Raw genomic sequence first — 13,139 nt, 5'->3', positions numbered from 1 at the left:
CCGCCCAGGGCACGGCGGGGAGGGAGGGAAGAGCGACAGCGGCGGGGACGGGCCGGGACGGGCCGGCGGCCGCCCTACTCCTCTCCCGCCCGCCGAGAGCCGGGAGGGGAGGGGGGGGTGGTGCGCCGGTAGTGCGCAGGCGCGGGGAAGTGTGCGGGGCGCGGCGGGCTCAGTGCGCAGGCGCGGAGCGGATCTGCGAGAGAGAGGGCGGGCGGGAGGGAGGCAGGGAGGTATGTATGGTTGGGGGCGTGCCGGTATATACCTCGTCTATAAGTCACTGCTACACGTTTATTCATACATACACACGTGCGTGTTTATAGGGGGCAAGGGGAGCGGAAGGTCGTAGCCTTCTCCTGCAGGGTGGTGCGGGGGCGCTGAGGCTGTGCATCTGTCCCTCCGTCCCGCCGTCGGGAGGCGGGGGTTGTTCCGCGTGAGCACACGCAGGGGCGCAGGTTGCTCCCTGGGCAGTAGCGTGTCCTTCCCCGCCTCCCCGCGCAGCGGTGCCGCCGGGCGCGGGGGGGGGGGGGGGGGGGGGGGGGGGGGGGCCGCCTTCGGCGCGGGCGCAGCTCGGTCGCAGCACCGGCAGTCGCCCCGGGACCTCAGGTGGCACGTCAGGAAAGCGGCTTCCCTGTCGCCGCAGCACACCTCCAGCGCGACGGGGAAAGGCTTTCCTCCAAGAAGTGGATAGCAACGTACTGTTACACCGAGGATAGGACAGGCTCGTTGAAGACCGGGTGTCACCGCAATGTCGCGACAAGGCTGCTGATGCGCACGCTGCAGAAGTTTAGACCAGTTCTCTAGGCATCCCAACCTTTATAACTAACGTTTATAGCAAGACAAACTTTGTTTGTCTGCTTTTCCTAAACTCTGTATCACCTTTGCGGCGTTATCGTTTCCGCCTCACTTCGATCCCACGCATACGGAGAGGGAGACCGGGAGGTTAGTGGCTTATCACAGGAACTGGTGCAGTGGATAGGACAACAAAGTGCCTCAGTTCCGCCAGTGCTGGTTCCAATAGCCAGTGCTTGCCTTTGATGAGTTATTAACCACTGTTTCCCCCAGTACTCGTTAGGCAGTGAAGAGAGGAAGCCCTGGTACAAAGAACCTTTGAAGTTGAGCCAGTTGTACTGGCAAAGAGTTGGACTAGATGATGGCCAGAGGTCCCTTCCAGCCCCATATCATTCTGTGGTTCTGTGAAAGAGGCCCCTGCCCAAGCTCCTTATAACCTCTTCCATCAGTATGGGTGAGATTTCCCAGTGCGCTTTCCTTGTAATGAGGGCTGTCTTTCTGCAAAACAGGACGCTGGTGTTAGGCTGTGTTAATACTGTAATGTAATCAAATCCAAAATTTCTTAGTGTTGTGTAATGCCTTGAGAGGTTCTACTCTGCCGTATTGTCAATGTAATGTTTGTAACAAAAAAAAAAAATCTTTTAACTCATTATTACAGTAAGCTTGGCTTCAAAACAACTTCTTACCAGCAGCGGAGCAGGGGCCAGCAGGCTGCATTGCAATACAAAGGCAAAGTGGGAGACACCTCTCCCTGCAGGAATTTATGAATGTGTACGTGTTGCACGCGCAGCTGGAGGTGCTGCTGCTGTCATCATCCAGCTCGGGCTCTGACACACAGCTGCTAGACAGCCAAAGCCTCTTTAAGGGCTTTCGCAACCAAAAAGAAACTGCTGACTGTTGCTAGCAGGAATCCAGCATTCTTGGCAGCACAGAGTAACTTGCTTGCATTGCATGGAGAGCCATTCAAAAAAAAAAAAAAAAAAAAAAAAAAAGAGGCATGAGATCAAATATCGCTATTTTTTGCATGGGTGGTTACAACTTAAAATAGGTTGCTTGTTCACTTTCACTATTGCATGACACTAGATCTAATTCTGTGCTTTGCAGATAAAATAAAAGGGATTTTTTAAAAAAACTTTTCATTCAGCAGTCCAGCACATGTAAACGCTGAGCTTCCCATGCAAATGAAATTAGCTCATGCTGAGGGGTTGTGTCAGTTTCACTACTCTTTTCTGCTCAGAATATGTTAAATGTAAACTACTCATTCTGATATTTGTGGTTGCTGATTATAGTATGAAACAGTTCTGCCCAGTCTGTGGTGGGGCAAGGGTTCATTTACCTGGTGGCTGTTTAGCTCTGCTGTGAGGGCTTGTAAAAGCCTCAGCATAACCGGGAATCGACTCCAAAGGCTGTGAACTGCTAAAGGTGAAGTTTTTCCTGGCTGTTTAGTTGAACTTTGAGCAAATAGAATGAGGGAAAAAAAAAAAAAAAGGCTGTATTTTTCTTGATTTTTTTTTCCCTGTTGAGTGGTACAGCAACTTAGGACAACTCACTGTATGAGGCCTAAATTAAATAAACAAGTTCTTGGTGTTTCCTCTAGCTCAGCCCCCTCAGCTCCTTAAAATAGGTTACAGCAGAGCTTGACTCTCCAAGTCTTTCTTCAGGCTGCTTCCCATCAGTTGCAGAATTGACTATTTTTTTTTTTCCCCGGACTACTACAGTCTTTCAGCTTCATAGTGCTTCTCCTTGACAACAAGTGCTTAGGTTTTTTTTTATTTTATGTCTGAAGTATGTTGGGTAATTGCTCTGTGTTCAGTCTGGAGTATGACACGTACCAGTGTCATTTACAACAGTTTGTATGCTGACTCAGTGAGAGCGCAAACCTCTTACATGCAAACAGGAAAACTTACATTGATTTGAAAGAGATGTGAAATGAAGCCCAAAAGTTAGAAAGAAATTTTAATGGCAAATGCATACAGCGATTACTTTCTGCTTTTCAGAACTCCTGGATTTTTGTTTACAAGTATCTTGATCTCCCTGGTGCAGTTACTCCAACTTCACGCCACCGTGGCTTTGTCCTCCTCAGCCCTTTTTGGTTGTCTGTGATTCCCAGTAACTGCTGTCTCCCAGATGGAGGTGTACGTGTTCATGTCTTACAAGTTGCTGGGGCAGCCATGAATTACAGCTGGCTCTGGCAGAGGGGAGGGAAAACACAGTGGAACCAAAACATGGGAGGGAAGATAACTGGCGAGCATCGGTGCCTTCAGTACACCTTTCCCTGCAGCCAGGCTTCCTTAGGTATCCCCCAGTGCTTCTGGAAGCTGGAAAGATGTGCACGGTTAAACCACACAGAGACAGGGACATGAGTCAGCGCTGTCCCCTTTCTGACTGAGTTATCCAAAGCTTAGGGTAGTTTCATCAGAGCGTGTATATGTGTTGTGGAGCCCAGGGTAGCTAGCAGCTGTAGCCTGTGACCTCCTAGGTCTCTCTCAGTAATGTTACATTTAACAGGAGGAGAATCTGACAGCGGAGACAGTAAATGGGTCTGATGCAAGCCTGCTTATTTACAGCAAACGTGCAAGGACCCGATTCTCTCAGCTGCTGGTGGCCCAGTAAAAGCAGTTTTGCTGATGCTGGTAACAGACCACAGCCCTTACATTAACTTTGTGAGGTCAGAGGGCCAGGGTCTACTGTGCTTGTTGACTTGTTGTGAGAAATCGCTTTGTGAAAAGAAACTTTTTAACAGTGTCTCATGTTTCGACATGCAGTTTGAGCATAAAGCAATAGTAAAGGCCTTGAAAACATGGGTGTGGGCTAAATGAGCATCCCCAAAGCTATAAAAAAATCACTAGTAGACAGTTACTGGTCATGGAAGAAGTACAGCCTTGAGACCTGAGAAAAACTATCATAAAGAGAAAAAAGAGGAAGAAGCTGAGCAAGAAAAATGTTGAACAACAGGATAATATGCCTGACAACCTGGGAAAGTAACACCTTCAAGCCTTGTACTGTGTGAAGTCCATCAGGCAGACGCCTAAGGCTAAGGCCCTGCTTAGAGAGTCAAACATCTTAGGATAAGATCTCGCCCCTGAGTGAATTTTCTCACTACACACACCATTTCGAAGGTGTGAGCATACCCCTGGCTTCAAGGACCCGGACTGTTATGGACCCAACACCATTGTACAGGGCTGTGCATTGTACATGCCTGTGTGTTTTCACCTCAGATTATGTGTGTTTCATCTTTTCAGCCACCAAAAAAAGTCCCTATTGCAGGTTACTACAGTTTGTTTAGTTACTCTTGGTGAAAGTCTCTGCTCTTTCTCTGGCAAACATCAAGGCAAATCTCACTTCAGTCACTGCTCGTGGTAAATCAGTGCATTCAGTCTCTGCACTAACTTGCAATAGGTGCCTATACCCTGTTGCCTGGGTCATCCCACTTTCTTAGATACCTGTACATTATTAAGGCTGCCAATCGTTATTAGCATTATCATAATTTTTACAAGTCCTACCCAGATATTAGGACCGATGGCAGATAAAGAATACGGAGGTGGTTCTCACATAAAAGAACTGACAGTCTAAGGAAGCAAGGAATGAAATTGTGCTTGCAAGAAAGCAGCACATTCATAGCAGAAGCTATGTTTCAGACCTTTTGGAGGCGAGCACTGACTTTTCAAAACCAGATGAGAAGTGACAGGAACAGTCATTCTGCGTGGCCTGCAGAAGGCCCTGAAGGTGGAGAAAGCAGCTTGTGTTGACCGTGCTGAACCAGGAGGAGGTATGCAGAGGACAGTACTCCAGGTGGATGCCTGTGAGGCTGGATACCAGCCGATGTGCAGCGATGAAGATATGGGAGGAGGAGGCAAGATTTTTAGCTTGTGACAGTGGTTAAGACAAGCTGTTACTTAGGTAGAGGTGTAGAAGGACTCCAGAAGGGCAGCACAGTCTGGAGGGGCTTTGGATCAAATGGAGTACACACTGGTAATGCAGAGGTGAGGGAAAGTAGCAGAGTGACTGGCAGGTGGTAACATGAAGAGCTCCCTCCTTACCCTTAATGAAAAGCAGCATTTACATCCTTCGCAATGAATTACCTATCCCAGAAAAATGTTTCCAAAGCACGCATTTACCACTGGCTGTTGACATTAAATGGGCATGAATTAGTGTGAGGAGTCCTAGGATGTAGTGTTTATTTTTCCATTAGGGTGAGATTTTCCATTGAGTTGACTGGTCTCCATTCCACACGCCTTTATACCCGTTCGCTTTCTCTGTAACACATATTAGCAGAGGATGCTGGTGCACCTTTCGGGAAGGCTGAACCAACTGCAAGCATGTCTCTGGAGTAGTAACCAGTACTTAGGTTCCAGTTTGCAGTAATTGCTACAGTGTAAATTAATTCACCCTTCATCTAATTCTGCATACAGTCAGGAGCTTTATCTGTCTCCCATTGGCAGCATTATTTCTTTCACTACAGGAATAATTCAGAGGTTTAGTTGAGGTGTGAGGCTGCTACCAACCTTCCACAGCCATTCGCACTTACTGTGCAAGACAACACTGAAGCAGCTTCACGTTGTGTTTGTCATGATAGTAAAGAGCAGCTGCTCAGGTTAATCAACTTACTAGACCTTGAGGTATTAGTCAGTGACCATGGGAGCAGTGCAAGTTACTTGCAGCAAGATAGTTTTAACCACTTCAGCCACTACCAGCTGCAGGCAGAAGAGAGTCTGGATGTTACCTTTTGTTGGGTTTATCAGTGACCTCTCATGTTTGCATGCCTCAAGGTCTGAAAAAAGTCATCAGAAGTGACTGGAGCCTTCAGACTTGAAGAAGTCCCGCTACGAAGCAGTGGTACTCCCTCGGGAAGTCATTGCGTGCATTTTCAGCACAACACCCAAAAGCGTGGAAATTCCCACTAGAGTTTCCACCAGCACTTGGACACCATGGTTGTTAGCACTGGAGTCTGCACAGAAGCACCCGTAGTTCATAAAGTTAGTGTGAGATCAAAATGAAACCCAGCCTTTAGTGGTAAAAGGGGACTGAATTTTTCTTTAAGTCGGGATTCACACTTGGAGTCTTTTATTTTGAGAGTGATTGCTTTTTTGTTGTTAATCTTTTAGATTGATTGGCACTCAAACAGCTGCCAAGAATACTGGGAATTCACTATAAAAATAACAGTGAGGCAAGTGCATTAGACTATCACCTTGACGGGCTTGTATATTTGTTACACTAATTATGTGGGTGTAGTAATTGTGTTAGGAATATCTAGATTATATTTCCCATCAGTACCAGGCATGGGGAAACCCACAAAAGATCTCTCAGATGACTCTAATCTGCAAATTTTCCTTAAACTTATAATAAATTTTCTCATTTGGTAGCAAAATCTTTGATATTGTTTGTTTTCCCCCAAAGAGAGATTTAGGTGCAGTAACTACAGTAAGTATATGAACATCCTAATTTGAAATCACTGTTAATTCATTTTACCCCATTTATTAAAGACGCAAGGGACAAGGGGTGGGGAGAGGAATCTCAATTCAGGAAGTGGCTGCAAAGCACGCTGCTTCTGAGAGCTATTCCTAGAGCATTGCTTCTGACAGTCCAGCTTCACACTGGTGCTGTGCCCGCAGTTAGAATCTAACTCCTTCATATATATTTTTGTATATTTGTTTATAGGCTCTCTTGCAGTTCTATCAGTGTCATTTTGCTGTGCCAGGATCTAAAGTTTGCCAAGAAAGGCCATATGGGAGCTTGCAGTTGAATACCAGACTGCATACCGCATGTTGCTCAAAGCATTTTAAAAAAGAGGTCTTCTTCCAGGCTTGTAACCATCCTGGCTGTTGAGTATTGAAGCTTGGCCCAACAGTGTCAATGCCTGAAAGACCCTATTGACTGGGCATTGGAATTAAACTCTGTAAATCTGTGTATGCATAAAGACTACTTGTCAGTAAGGAGAGGAAAGTATTGAATTCTGTGTGGTTCAAGGGAGTTTGTTTGGAAATGCACAAATCTTTTTATTCCTGTCATGGTTTAACCCCAGTCAGCAATTAAGACCATGCAGCCACTCGATCACCCCTCCTTCCCCCAGGATGGGTGGGGAGAAGAGGGAGAGAAGGAGGGGGAAAGGAGAAAAGTTAAAAAAAAAAACCTCCTGAGTTGAGATAAAAACACCTTATTAGAACAATAATGGAAAAGGAAAGTAACAGTAATAATAATGACACAAGTCACTCTGACCACCTAGTGGATTGTCACCTTCCCGAGCAGTGATCATGGATTTCTGTCCCCCCTGCCCCCGACCTTGGCCAACCCCCATTTATATACTGAGCGTGGTGGCTATGACATGGAATATTCCATTGGCCATTGCATTGTTCTGTCTAGGGTCCTTTTCAGCTGCTATGGGAAGCTGAAAAAAGTCCTTGAAAAGTATAAACAACACCTGGCAACAACCAAAACAATATGGTTTACTGACATTCTTTTCATACCAAATCTGAAACACAGCAACCAGTAGAAAAAAAATTAACTCTGTCCCAGCTGAAACCCAGACAATCTCCAAAAAGTTTAATTATTTAGTCACTGGTTATGTTGGAGTGCTAGACAGTTGAAAGGGAAGGGAATAAAAATGATTTGGGTTTGACAGTTGCCAATGTGTGTCTCTGGGGTCAGTTATCTGGTGGCTGGGTCCGTTAGCAGAAAAGGCTGTTGTTGCTGTAGGGGGATTTTACACTGTTTCAGAATGCAGACTCTTTGCCAACTATTTTAATATTTAGGCTTTGTTTGAGCTTCTGTCCTGTCTTTGTCCATGCCTGTGCTGTAATAACAAGCACAAATGGAAGCCGGAAGCTGCATATTGGCCTTCTGTAGTTCTGCAGAGCCTCTATGGAAAGGCCAGATGTCTAAATATTTCCAAAGCAAGGCCAATTATTGCATGAGATGTTAGAATGGCAAATAATGTGGTCAGCCCGGGAAGCCCATTGCTATTTCTGCGATTTGACAGTGTCACAGTGAGGGTCTTCCCGGCTTCAGGGCCGGACTGAGCAGTTGCAGAATGGATTGCTGAGTGCACTGTGAAAAGCTCCTCGGGAAATGACATCAGGAATTGGCAGCAATTAATCCAGAACATTGATTCCAAGAATAATATTTATCTGAAAAATAATGAATCAAATCCTACAGGTCTAACTGGGCATACTATGAATAAATTAGATCAGTTTATTTTTATATGAGTCATTAATCATATTACAGTCATCGCAGTGGTTATCTGAAAGTATTTTAATTTAATGAAAATGCAGTTAAAACTAATTTAAACAAATTTGGCCTCAGTTGTACTGCCCCACAGACAGACTAATCTTTTCCAGCTTGGTGTGAGGAATTAGACACTAAAATAGATCTCTCTATAGAGACCTGGCCATGGGTTTATTCATTGCTTGATTTTGAGCATGCACTTTGCACCACTTTGCTTTTTACCCTGACTGCCAGATAAAAGAGAACAATATGCTATGCTCTGAGGCTTTTGTCAGTGTTCATAGCTTGTACAGGCCATCTGCTGTGGAGTAATGTAGCTGCTGCAGTACATTGCTTTCCTAGCATATGTGTAACCTGACAGCTGGAGAGTGTGAGCCCTCTGGATTCATCAGGAATTCACTTGTATGTGTAGCTACTCTGTCCACGTAAAGCAGTATGTAAAACAATACTAACTCCTAGGTCACAGAGACCATAGAATCATTGTATTTTGCAGGGCAGGGGTAGCTTCTAGTCCAAATTTCTACTTGGAGTGGGGTCAAGAATGAATTCAGGCCCTGGTGCACAGAGCTTTGTCCAGCCAGACTTTGAAAACCTCCAAGGACAGAGATCCCACAGTCTCTCTGGCATCTGCTACAGTGCTTAATTATTCTCATTTTTTTTCACTTCCTAACCGTGCTGAACCTCTCTAGTTTCAGTTGATGTCAGCGTCTTGTCGCCCTCCTGCCAGGCACCACTGGGAAAATCCTGTCCCCATCCTCTTGATGCCATCCCCATAGGATATGCTGCGAGGTTCCCCACACCCTTCTCTGCTCCATGCTGAACCATCCCCGGCCCCACAGAGCCTCCTCTCAGGCGAGTGCTTCAGTCCCACAGTCCCAGTGGCCTCCCCTGAGCCCCTGTTTTGTCAATGTATCTATCTCCTGTCTGGGACACCAAACAGGACACAGTGCTTGATGGGTGCTGAGCAGAGGGGATCACTCCTGCCCGCCTCTCCCCACCCTGGTTAGGAGGAAAATAGGAGAAAATCCTTGAGGTTGAGCCAAGTGCTGCCTGTGCCCCCTCATGGGATGAATCAGGGGAGCGCCGCGGGCTGGCCAGCAGTGCTGGGGTGTGGGGAGACCTGTGGGACTTTGTCCTGCAGCCTCCCAGGGAGGCACAAAGTGGTACTGAGTGAACTGTCTTGCTGCATGTGCCTGGAGACGTCTGCCATGACCAGAGCAACCTGACGCAGCAGGTCCATCTACTTCCAGCTGGGGCAGGGAATGCTCCCCTTGGGGGCCACAGCGACCCCCAAAGAGGAGGGACAGCAGCCCCGAGGCCTCTTCTCCAGCCAAGAAGAGGCCACATCACCAGTAGCACTAGAAGAACGCCCCAGGCACTGCCAAAACCAGGCCTGGGCCAGCAGCTGGGCATTTCTTCCACCCTTCCCCGGAGCCAGCAAATGATTGTGGCCTCTCTTCCTTTTCTAGTGCAAAAATGGGATTTTTTTTCCTCTAGTGAGAGGGAGCAGCTTGACATCCCCAGCTCCCCCCAGCTGTGCCTCCACCAATTCTGTTACAGCTGCATCCTGTGGCGGGCTGAGAACAAGCCCAAGTGCCCCCTCTGCAAGAGGAAGGTCACCTCCGTCTTGCACTTGGTGCAAAGGGACAATGACTTTGAGGAGCATGTTGTCACACCGTCTGCAGCATGGTCAGTGGTTGCCCACCTGACAGGAGGAGCTCCTGGACACCCAGCTGCCCACAATCTCCATCGCCCTGCAGCATCCCAGCCATCAGCTGTGGGGCTGGTGCTCAGGGCTCTTGCGAGCAGCCTCCATCCCCACACCTGGGCATCGCTCTTCTGAGAGCACCCAGCTCTGCTCCAGCCCATGCAGCTCTGGCTGCAACAGGAGCTGCAGCTGATCTTCAGGAGCGGCCACTGGGAAGCATCAACAACACAAAGGGTTGTCCTGTCCAGCCTGCGCCTCTTTGGCCTGGGTGAGGAAACCCTGATACGGCTGCTGCGGACTACCCTGGGCAGGTACACAAGGAGCTTTGGGCACTGGCTGATTAACACCATCATCGACTGGTGTGGTGGGGAGGCCTGACCTGTCCTGCGGGGGAGCGGGAGGACAGACCTGTGGCTGCCCCCGGCCCTGCTGTCTCCCGAAAAGGGTCTCCTACTCCCAGCTTAGCTCTTCAGGGGGGTTCTGGCAGCCCTCCTTCTGCCCCTATTCCTGCCAACAGCGAGTGAGAAGAGCCGCAAGAGGACCCAGAGGAGGCTGTGCTCAGGCCCTCCACTCGCAGCCGGGGCAGTGAATGCTCCCCTAGGGGACTCTGGCAAGCCCTGAAGAGGAGGGCCAGCAGCCCTGAGGCCAATTCACCACTGAACAATGGGCCACCCTACCATCAACAGTAGGAGTACGCCCCATGAGCCGGCAAAACCAGGGCCAAGCCAGCAGCTGGGACACGCACCAGCCTCCAAGAGAACCAGGAGACTGTTACTATTAGTCTAGCTCTAATGATCAAATAATACAATAGATGTATGAAAACTACTGAAATAGCCTTGGTATTTCTAACAATGTAGTTGGCGTTGCTGTCCTCACCCGTGTTAGTTTCTCATGTGGCCAGAAATAATGACCAAGAGGACTCAGTCCATACTTTCCTCGGGGGCAGAAGCAAGGTTTTCCTGGTCACATCTCTGCACACCTCAGCATTGTTTCTGTATCCTCTTTCATAACCTGTCCTAACTCCCACCACCCACACCCATCATTTTTTGCATTGCTCTGTCACGAGTTCCCTGTTTAGCCATGCCAGCCTCCTGATATATCTGTCGTGATTTCTTCTTGAGCATCAGCATGGACTTTTCTTGTATTTGGGGAAGATTATCTTTAAAGGCCTGCTCGTCCTTTTGAGCTCCTTTGCCCTTCAGAGTTGGGTCCTGCAAGAGCTGCCTCCCACATACCTCTTCCCTGAATAAACCACAGCTTTCTCTTGTGATGTCCAGGGCTACTCGCCTTCCTAACCCCACCCTGGATCTTGAACTCCTCTGCATCAGGATCATTGCAGTCATGGCTCCTGTTCACTGTCACAGCCCCGACCAGTTCTTCCTTGTTCTTTAGTAGCACATCCAGGACAGCATCACCCCAGGTTGGTCCATTCAGCATCTGTGTTATAGACTCATAGAATCGGTTCAGTTGGAAAAGAGTTTTAAGATCATTGACTTCAACTGTTAACCTGGCACTGGCAAGTCCACGAGTAAACCACGTCCCTAAGCACCACATCTACATGTCTCTTAAATACCTCCAGGAAGGTGACTCCACCACTTCCCTGTGCAGCCTGTTCCAGTGCTTGACAACCGTTTCAGTGAAGAAATTTTTCCAAATAACCAATCTAAACCTCCCCTGGCACAACTCGAGGCCATCTCCTCTTGTCCTATTGCTTGTTACTTGGGTGAAGAGACTGACCCCCACCTCTCTACAACCTCCTTTCAGGTAGTTGTAGAGAAAGATAAGGTCCCCCTGAGCCTCCTTTTCTCTAAGCTAAACAACTCCAGTTTCCACAGGTGCTCCTCATAAGACTTGTGCTCTAGACCCTTCACCAGCTTCCTTGCTCTTCTCTTGATGCACTCCAGAACTCAATGTCTTTCTTGTAGTGAGGGACCCAAAACTGAACACGGTATTCGAGGTGGGGCCTCACCAGGTCTGACTACAGGGGGACAACTTCCCTAGTCCTGCTGGCCACGCTATTTCTGATACAAGTCAGGATGCTATTGGCTTTCTTGGCCAGCTGGGTGTTCCTGACAGCCTCCAGAAACCTTCCTGATGGCCCTTCCCTTGCAGCAGGTGCCAGGGATGTTGAAGTCCCGAAGGAAAACCAGTGCCAGTGACCAGAAACTCAGACATACTAGGAATACTGCAGTTCTGTGTCCACACGTGGTGCTCTAGCTCAAACATGGGAAGTAGGAATATGAGCCACGGCCAGCAGATCAAATATGACTCCTTATTTCCTAGAAACACCTTAAAACAAATTAAGGATTTTTTGTTGTTGGTGGTGGTTGGTTCAGGGATTTTTTGTCCTTATGACTTCAGCAATAAAGTATGATGTGTCAGAAACCCCTTCTTCTGAAACTGATGGCTCTTGGCACTCAAGACTATTTTTATCTGACTACAATGGAAGGTGGTCCAGCCTAAACTGTGCTGGGAAGCACAGGATTTGAATTGCTTCAGATGACTTGGGCTGAATTATACTGTTGTGCCTAGACACTCCTTAACACACAGGCGGATACACACACAGACATACCCGTTCCTGCTCTGTACTTCTGCCTTCGCTTGTACCTTGTCATTGTCATTTTTTAGCAAGGCATTCACAGATATTTGCATGCAAACTGCCACAGCAAGTCTTTAAATGCTAATGGGGCAGCAGACTCACTGGGAACGTGCCTTGCTTCATTAGGTGACTGAGAAGCGTGCTGGGTGCTATCTTTTAGAAGAGATCTGTACAGATTCTTAGCTGGCTGTAGAACACATTCCAGTTGAGCACTACTTACCAGCCAGATTTCAAGGTTCAGCAAGCAATTCAACTAGGGCAGAAGGAATAATTACAGAGTTGTGAAAGACTGAAATGTAAAACACATGAACAGATTGTTCACTCCACTTGCCAGCCTTCAGGAGAAGATAATTCAGCTCCTAGATAACAGCAAACTCTCTGTGCTTGAAGGGACCTTCCTTCCCTCCCAAAGCCATGAATGACAGTCCGGTGTAAGAGATTGCGTGGCACACTTCAGTGTCAAACCTTCAGTTATCATGTTGTGTATATCCAGCTTATCGTCAGGATTCCTGTGCTTACGGTAGTGTCGTGGTTTTGGCTGAATTTACCAAAACCGGACTGGCAGATGGCCCTTCCCCCCCCCTCCCCCCCCTAAAAGAGGAGAGAGGAGGAGAAAGAGATAAGGAGATTCAGAAGTTTAGAATGAACTAAACTACTTTAATGAAAAATTAATATTAAAATAAAAATAAAGAAGAAAATAATGAAATAAATACAATATATACAAAACCGTATCAAGTTCCCAGGATGACAGTCACATCACCGACAGGCACTGGGGAAGTCCCAGACTGGACTCAGTGACAAATGGGAACTGGATTCCAGCTC

Source organism: Numenius arquata, chromosome Z (genome assembly GCF_964106895.1).
Source record: "Numenius arquata chromosome Z, bNumArq3.hap1.1, whole genome shotgun sequence".
NCBI classification, from domain to species: Eukaryota; Metazoa; Chordata; class Aves; order Charadriiformes; family Scolopacidae; genus Numenius; species Numenius arquata.
The sequence above is the reverse complement of the archived record's forward strand: the minus strand, read 5'-3'. Positions refer to the sequence as shown.